Source organism: Panthera tigris, chromosome A1 (assembly GCF_018350195.1).
Source record: "Panthera tigris isolate Pti1 chromosome A1, P.tigris_Pti1_mat1.1, whole genome shotgun sequence".
Classification (NCBI taxonomy): domain Eukaryota; kingdom Metazoa; phylum Chordata; class Mammalia; order Carnivora; family Felidae; genus Panthera; species Panthera tigris.
In genome coordinates, this window is record NC_056660.1 from 78731646 (window position 1) to 78740972 (window position 9327).

At 47.6% G+C, this 9327-nt stretch overlaps 1 long non-coding RNA gene across 1 annotated transcript; it reads left to right on the forward strand.

Moving 5' to 3' along the window:
- The first annotated feature begins 5439 nt into the window (after window positions 1–5439).
- On the forward strand, window positions 5440–8931 carry LOC107181172. Its single transcript, XR_006208261.1, has 4 exons — window positions 5440–5465; window positions 5828–5919; window positions 7375–7493; window positions 8858–8931. It is a non-coding gene; the product is annotated as an uncharacterized LOC107181172 (long non-coding RNA).
- The last annotated feature ends 396 nt before the right edge of the window (window positions 8932–9327 follow it).

Here is a 9327-nt window from a genome sequence, read left to right on the forward strand (position 1 = left end):
TTAAACATAGGCTTTTGTTTACAAAGTTCAGGTATTTATGAATTCTTGTTTTTGAAAATTACCATAGCTTAATTCACTAATTAATAGTTTGTAATTTTTTACAGAACGCCTCACAAATTTGTATGGCATCCTTGTGCCAGGGGCCAAGCCAGTCCTGTCCTTATCTTTCTAATCTTAGTGTCCGTGCTGCTGAAGCAAGCATTAATTAATACATTTTGAAGTCTCACGCTTTGTCTTAAGCTACTAGTCACAATCTTATAATAATGTCAAAAGTCAGACTCTTCTCATATCTGAACTTTCCAATCATGTAAACTTACCTTTAGCGACGAGATACAAAGCTGACGACATTCAACCATTTTCACCTACTAAAATGATAACTTGATACAAGCTGAAGTGATAATTTTATACAATTTCACCCAACACATCTGGCTGAGCGAAAACCAGAAAGCTTTGCAAATATGACCTTGAAGCTAAGGAATGAGAAGTTATACACGTGCTGGAGTCACATTTTCTGTATTTGTGCAAAAGCATATTTTTCTGAATGTGTCTGAGTAGTTCTACAACTACACATTGCCCGAGGTGTTCTGAGCATAAAGAGTGAAAACCACAATTCGGTTGCATATCAGAACTGGCAGGAGTTCTAGTCCAAGGAAGCGATCTGATGATAGCAATGTTGTAATACAGTGTGTGGTGAGTTCTCTTAAGACACTGTGTTCTGTTCTTGTCACTTCCTGTTCGGCTAAATGTAACTTTTGCAATGAGAACTAGCATGGAGGTAGCAAGCTGCGAAAATAATTTGTGAGAGCCAACGCCAAGAACTAAACATTTATGTCGAGGGAGAATAAGAACATATCTTCTTGAAGATGTGCCGTGCTGACCGAGTGTTAGAAGGGACCGTGGGACGCTGTGTGTGTGTGCGTGCGCATGTGCTGGGGTGGGGGGTGGGGGGAGAGCATGTGTGCGTGTGGGTTTCTACATTCATAGAAGACGAGCCAGAAAGTGTCCATTGATTCGAACTGAACTGGCTTGAACTTGGACACACTGGAATTGTACGAAAGGCATCCCCAGAGATTTTGGAGGAAATGAACCAGAACCCCGTTTCCAGTCAGAGTGGAATTAACTCTATAATTGAGTCTGACGCCGTGACTCTGTGAGCTAGGAATTTTGATAGATGGTGTTTTGTGAGCTGAGCCAGGCTGGAGTTTCACCATACATGACATGCTTGTTTTCCATTTCAGGGGAAGAGTTAAATTCTAGAGCAAGGATGTCTTCATTTCTCTTTCTCTCCTCCTCTTCCTCCTGAATTTAGAAATAGCAAGCAGTCGAATCACAGACAGGGATTTCTCAATGGATTCTCCCAAAGCAGTGATGATTAACAGGAGGAAAGCAAGCATCAGGGGTAGGAAGGGTGGGAACAACTCCCACAGTGACCCTGCAGAAGCTTCCACGGGTGTCTGGTCTGAGGCATCACCACTCAGCCATGCGGGCCTTCCAAACAACCCCTTTGAGGGTCCACTCGGGACCCCTGGATCCCAGGTTCTGCCACGGGCTGGAGACAGCATGAGAATCAGGGGTATCATAGGCGGTGGGTGGGTCCTGGGGACCCAGGTAGTTCTGGGGCAGGTGCTCTGGGATGCCAGGCTTGGTGTGTGGGAACCTCTTCACCGTAACTCAGAAGACCTGCTCGCGGAATGTTCAAGACCGCTCACTTGGCTCAGACTGAGCTCTGCGGTGTGAGTCTTGGCTGCTCCCACGGAGAGAGCTGGGTAAATTTTGACCCTTCTAGACTTACCTCATTTATAAAAGGGGGATAAACAGAGCAATTGTGAGGAACACATAAGGAATTGAATGGAAAAGCTTAGGGCAGAGCTTAGCACTTAGGAAAACTAACAAGTGCCTTGTGATGGATCACGCAGTCCATCTAAACCTCTCAGAAGGAAGCCGGGCCCGGAGTTTTGTCAGCCAGGGGGCTTGTGCGTCCCTTGAGGGGAAGAAGAGGGCAAGGTGGATGGCAGAGGGTGAGTGTCCACTGTGGAAGAAGGGTGGGAGGTAGCAGGTTACCATGGACGTCCACTCAGAAACCCAGAGTTCACCAGACTTCTCCAAAATCCAGACAGGACAGGGGACATGGCTGTTCCCCAAGCACTCATACTTTCTCTTCCGCATTTTCTATTACTTTTAAAATTTTATTTATTTAAATCCAAGTTAGCTAAGCTACAGTGTAGTCTTGGCTTCAGGAGTAGAAGCCCGTGGTTCATCACTACCATACGACACCCAGTGCTCATCCCAACACGTGCCCTCCTCAGTGCCCGTCACCCATCTAGCCCGTCCCCCCACCCACAGCCCCTCCAGCTGCCCTCAGTTTGTTCTCTGTATTTGAGTCTCTTATGGTTTGTCTCCCTCTCTGTTTTTATGTTGATTTTGCATTTTCTTTCAGACTGTGGAGGCTGAAATGTGTCTGGAGAGACTTCTGCTAATCTAGACCACAGGAACAAGAAGCTGGTCTAGTGGTAAAATTCCCTCTGCTATTGGGTCCGGTCTTTGCTAGTTTTGATCTGATAATCCTGTCCTCCCCTCCACCCCACGCGAGCTGCATGGAAGCTCACGTCCACAGAGAATACGTCCTCTGCAAGTTCAGCTGCCCCGTGTCTTATGCAGGTTTCCCTTCGAGGTCACCACCTCACCTGGCGGGGTCTTGGAGTCCCCCAACCCCCCCCCCACCGGGTGAGGTGATGACCTCTCCTCTTCTGCCTCTTCTCCCTCCTTCCCGCTCTCCCATCTTTGTAGGAAAAGCACCCAGGACAGATGGCTGTCCACGTTTACTGGTGACAACCAGAACGTACCGGCAAAGCCTTTGTCTCCCAGTGTGTCATCAGACGCCCGTGGAGTCGAACATCCAAGAGGTGGATGTGGCTCGTGGCCCATGTCTGATGCTGTTGTGCAGTTGGCATCCAAACACCGCGTTCTCACAGGGCCCTGAGTCTCAGATGTGCAAGGCTAAGCTTTGGTTTGTGCTTTTAAAAGAACTGAACCCCATGAAAGCGTTTCTGTTAAAGATGAAATTATTTAATTTGACAAAGAAATGAGTCTCAGGAGATTCAGAGGGAAGCAGGCAGGGCTTGGCACATTTCCTTTAATCTCTCTTATCTTCAACCCTGTATCAAAGAGTGTAAACAAAAGCTTTTCCTTTTATATTTATGGGCATCTATCTAAGTTGGCAATATCAATCTGTTCCAAACGCAGTGGTATGTATATTTGCTTACTGGGGTAGACTGGATTAAAAGCTGTTCATCTTTCTGGATGGGCTCTTGTGAGCTACAGATTCAGAAATCCTAAAAGCAAATCTTACTAGAGCAAACACATTTTCTCTCTAGCAGTGCTGTCCTGGAAGGGAATGTGCTCTGGGACCAGTGCCCATACATTTCAGCTATGATTTTAGAACATCATTTTAAAACAAATATATATATATATATATATATATATATATATATGTGTGTATATACACATATATATATGTGTGTGTGTGTGTGTATATATATATATATATATATATATATATTCACTTCAGCTCAATTTTGATTTTGATAATGCCTTGCCAACAGTAGGGGGAAAAAATCACAAGTGTATCTGGTATTTGTCCCTGATGAGCGCTGGTGCAGATAAACACGTCCGCTTCCAATGACTAGCTCGAAAACAATGATGGCCACAGCTCAGAAGCCTCGCTCACTACTCTGAGGAGACAGATCTCTAAAGCATACTTAGCGTTTGACCTTTTCAGGAAAGGGCATATGAAAAAGAGTCAAATTCCAGACAAAATGGAGAGAATCTAATAAATATGCTTAGATTTTTTTTTCTCCCCCAAACGATCAGTCCATTTTAGATATCAAATATCAACCATCTTGGTTGCAAAAGGGATGCTGCAATCTTGAGCCCAGTGGGGGTGGCTGCAGTTTGCGTGGTAAATCGTGGGGCCAGAAGGAGCATCCAGGGCCAGAAGGGGTTCATCCAATTCAAGTACGTAACCAAATTATTTGATACAAATATAGGAAGAAGGTGCAATGTTTCTACATACCCATAACCTGCCATCTTTTATAGTGCTGGAACTCCAAGTGAGACTAAACTATAATATTTTTAATTTTTAATGTTTATTTATTTTTGAGAGAGAGAATGAAAACAGGAGAGGGGCAGAGAGAGGGAGACACAGAATCCAAAGCAGGCTCCAGGCTCTGAGCTGTCAGCACAGAGCCCGATGCAGGGCTCGAACTCACAAACCACAAGATCATGACCTGTGCTGAAGTCAGACGCTCAACCAACTGAGCTACCCAGGTGCCCCAAATTTTTTAAATTTTACGTCATATGTCTCTCTCTCTCTCTCTCTCTCTCTCTCTATATATATATATATATATATACACACACACACACAACCAAATACAAAGGTCAAAAATTTGCCAAAAATTGAAAGGAGTGACTTTACAGAGCTCATTTAAATAGTCTTGGGGTGGCCTGGTGGCTCTGTATTTGATGAGGGGAAAGATGTTCCCCAAATGGTATTAAGCGAAGATAAGAAAATCAGGTTGCAAAGTATGATTGTCTTTTTATAAAAATAAGTGTGCAGAAGAACACTGAACCGATAATCACATTTAGCTGTGATTATCCCTGGGCAGGGGAATTACGGAATGTTTTTTCCTTCCTTTAGGTTTCTGCATTTTGTGCTTGATGTGTATTGTCTCTAAGTGACATGTTTCATAAGAAGAAGGGTCTGGAGTTTTGAGGAACGTCAGTGTGCCTTCAGGGTGGGAGCCGGGCCGGGGACAGCTTGCTCCCAGGACAGCAGCTGAAGATCTCCCAGTGAGCCTCTAAAAACAGAGCAAGTTGCAGAAGTTGAAGTGAAAACCACGAGACTCTTTCTCTTCTGAAGGGCCTCCTCAGGGAGGATGTGCCAATGTAGGACAATCCCCTCCTCCAGGCAGACCTCCGTCATGGATCCTGGGTCTCCAGGAGCCCCTTACTTACACCTGCAGCCTATGGTTCTGGGACACAGCACCCCATCAGCCAGGTTGGTTCAGCCCTTCACTCCTCTCTTCCTTCTGCCTTTTCGGTGTGAAAAAAGAGAAAGTTTCATTCTAAAAGCTACCAGGGACCCATGAGAGTTCTTTGTATAACCAGCGAGTTTTTCGGAGAAGTTAAAAAAAAAAAAAATACTTAGGGGAAAAAAAAGACTAAGTCAATTATTTAGGAAAAATACTTTTGGGCACAAATGACCAAGTTAGTAACCAGGGTCTCGCTCTCTCCAGATGTCCTGTCGCAGCCCAAGTCCCCAGCAGCAGCAAGCTGGCACGCTTGGGTGCATTATGCCTGATTTCTGAGCACCGTCCCTGAAGAAATGACCCTCCGGACTCAGGCTGCCCACTCCTCTCTGGAGAACTTCATACGTCAGATCCAATGTCCGCTGGCCCTGGGCTCAGGTCTGTTCAAATAAGGAATTCTCATCAGGTAGAGGGGGGCAGATTGCAAATAAATTCTTCCAGGCAGTGTGGTTCCCAGACCTGGGTTTCACAGGTGAGTGAACCAAAATGGGGTGAGGGACAGACAATAAAGACCAAAAAAGGGGGATAGATTTCCAAGTGCCAGTTAAGGACAATTTTCAAAATAACAATTCCCTATACCCTTCTTGCCAAATCTTACCATCATCTCATTAAAAACAAAACGAAACAAAATATTTTTTAATATGAAAAAAGCCAGGAAGGACATCATCTCAGACTAGAGAACAGTCCTGGCCAAGAGAGCTCCTCGGACCCATCATTCTGTCGTCCCGTCATTCTCAAAGTCCAGGGTATTCATCATCTTCCCATCTCGCCTGGAGTTCGTGAGCATTTCTTGACACAAGGACCTGGCACCAGGACAGGACGACGTTCCTGGGTAAGTGTGAGTAGGGCCTGTGTGGGGTTGGACAGCGTCCCCCCCAAATACAGGTCTACCCAGAACCGCAGAAGGTGACCTTATTTGGAGAAAGGGTCTTCTTGGCAGATGAAACTTTAAATCGAGGTCAAGTTGGATCGGGGTGGGTCCTCACCCAATGCCTGGGGTCTGTATAAGAAGAGGGAAGAGAGAGCGGGGGCACAGGGAGAGCGTGGGGAAGGAGGCAGAGGCTGTAGTGACGCATCTACCAGCCAAGGACGGTGAGGCTCGCCCAGCAGAAGCTCGGACGCGGGCAGGAGCAGACCCTCCCTCTGAGTCCCGCCAGCACTTTGATGCTGGACTTCGGGCCTCCGGAGCCAGGAGGGTCCTCCTGCTGTATTAGTCTCCCAGTTTAAGGGGCTCTGTGAGGCAGCCCCAGGGGAGTGACAGGAGGAAATACAAGGGCAGATCCATTCAGCAGCACTGAAGGTATGGAGCTTGGGAGCAGGTCTGTAGAGACGGGGCTCTTGGTAGGCGCCTTGAGAGAAAAACCTCTTTCATCAGCCAAAGGGAGAGGTGGAGAGTCAAGGGGCTGGGGAAATTTGGGGCCTGGGGAACGGTATGCAGCTGGCCCAGGAGTAGGCAACGGCCTGCCTGGTTGACAGGCTGCTGGGACATTGCAGCGGTGGGATGCGTCCCGGGGGAGCCGCCGCTGCTGACCTGTTGGGGGGGGGGGGCACTCTGCCTCCATTCTGCAGCCAGCCGAGGCCCCCAGATGCTCTGCACTTCTTAACAGGCTGACTGTCCGGAGGCCAGTAGTTTCTGGCGCTGGGAAGCAAAAGGTTTTACTAAAACTTCCTAAAGGTGACGAAATGATCAGATCATCTGGGTGACTCTTCTCTTGAAGGGACCTCAGTGTTAAGAGATTACCCGTTTCTTCGAAGCGTGATCTCTTTCCAAGATCGATGCACGCACAGGTCTCACAGCCCAGCGTGCATGGCAGAAATCCGGCAAACCTTACTGCACAAGTACTCTTTCGAGGCCTGGGGTCAGGCCCCTACCCCTTAATGTCCTCATTCATAAGTGGGGGCCCTCCTCCTCATAAACACTCAAACCTAACTCCCAGGCTTTATTGTGACAATCGAATGAAATTGTGTATATGTAGCACTGTGCCTGGGATGCACTTAGTAAATGTTAACTAGTCCGTTTTTAGTATTTTTATGTTTATGAGATAGATAGGGAAGGAACACCTGTGGTAGAAAACTAATTGGAAAAATTTATGATACGTTTTACCCAAGAATAACTCGGTGCGGTCATGAAACGAAATATAATTCGGATTCCTTAGTGGAGTCCTTGTGTTTCCACAGCCTGCCGGCGGGGGGCGAGGGGGAGGGGTGGGGGGGGTCCGGTGGGGGAGATGGTTAGCCAAACTCTTCTTGGACCCAAGAACGTTTCTTGCACATTGTTCTGGAACAGCGTCCTCAGCCTCATTGGTCAGTCATCCTAGCACATGTCGCAAGGAGCCGCGTCACCCCAAGGTGCCCTCACCCCAGCCTGGCACAGCAACTCAGTCCGTCCCTTCTCTGGTTCTGCAGGTGAGCAAAATTCATGGAGGTTGCTTCCAAGTGTGTTTTTGTGGTTCTCGCCCTGGGAGTTTTCTCTTTTGGGGTCATCTTTTTTTCTTTCTTTCTTTCTTTCTTTCTTTCTTTCTTTCTTTCTTTTTTTTTCATGATTAGCAAAGATCTACATAAATTAAAGTCAGTAACCATTTGTCAACAGTCTACCCTATCTGTATTTGCCTTTTAATGTTCCTGCTTTGGGTGTGTATTCCTTTAACCTTGTTGCATTTCATTTAAATTTTTTAAATGTTTATTTGAAAGAGAGACAGAGAGAGAATGAGTGGGGGAGGGGCAGAGAGAGAGAGACAGAGAGACAGAGAGACAGAAACTGAAGCAGGCTCCAGGCTCCAAGCTGTCAGCACAGAGCCCAATGCAGGGCTCGAACTCACAAAAAGCAAGATCATGACCTGAGCCGAAGTCGGATGCTTAACCTCCTGAGCCCCACCAGGGGCCCCTCGCTTCATTTTTACATAATCGAATCCATGGCTATTCCCTCCATAGTTTCTTCACTCGATTTATGCTTAGAAAACAGCCTTCTGAGGTTGGTTATAATTCTACTGATGTTTGAAACTGATCCTTTTTTCCTAACTCTCTAATCCATCTGGATTTTTTTTTTTTTGTATTTGATTTGACGTACAAATCTAACTATTTTTGTCTATTGCTTTGCTGTGTTTTTTACAAATATCAGCTTATATCCCAGCATTCTTTATTTAAAATGTAGGGGGTTTTTTGTTTTGTTTTTTGCTTGAAATGGAGGCTTGATCACTTGGTTAATAAACTTCGTCTACAGGCAGTCTTTCCTGAAATTGCCCATTAAATGATTGGAAGATGCACAGATCAGGTAGAAAATGTGGAGAACTCCCAGGATTGGACAGGGATCGAGGCAATGACTGGGGGGACCAGGCTTTCCCACGGCTGCCCCCTAGCCCTGGCTGGGCACTGACTCTTTGCTAATAGGTGCCGGGCCCAGGGTTCCTTTGCTGGCTCACTGGCCCTTCCTGAGTAAACGTTAATCCCCACTACAGCTTACTAAACAAGCGGCTGCATATTGGAGTGTTGGGCAAAGGCACAGCCTGGACCAGAGCAAACACCCCCAACACAGGGGGTCCGGCCTCTAGATACAACGGGACTCTGCAAGAGTCCTGAGAGATGGCTCTGGGCCCTGACTGACAGACTGCCTTCACCTGCCCAGGCGGGCTTCCAGAATGCACCTGATGGCTCAGTGAGAAGGGCAGGAAAGAAGCCAGGGGACCACGGAATAGTGGGACGCGGTAGCCTGCGTCCAATCATGGATACTCATAAATGGAGGCTTCTTTGCTACTCACTCTTTCCTTCCCCAGAAACTCCATCCTGAAGCCACAGAGTGGGTTGAAGCAAGGTGGAGGTCCATGCCAGGAGGAAGGCACCACGGAGGAGCACAGTAGGTGAGTGTGGCATCTGGGGGGTCTCCTGTAGCCCAAGCAGGTGGCCGGTGGGGGGGAGCATCTAAGGGGGTGTGGTGCAGCCATAACGTCAGAGCCCAGTGGGATGGGGACTGAGGTGTGGGGGTGTGTCTGGGACTGGCAGCCTGGGCAGGGTGAGGGAGTGGAGTCAGGGTGGCAGGGAGGCAAGGAAGGGGCAGTCCAGACACCGATGCCAGAGCACCTACCGAGAGGAGGGAGGAAGGCAGCGTGGGGGTGGGGTCTGGTGAGAGGCCGGCAGCATTTGGGAACTCAGTACAAGGGTGAGAGAAGGCAACTAGGAGGCTCGGGGCTGGGGACGGAAGTCACAAATGCAGATGGGGTGAAAGGTGGTCCTGGATTTGAGTTGG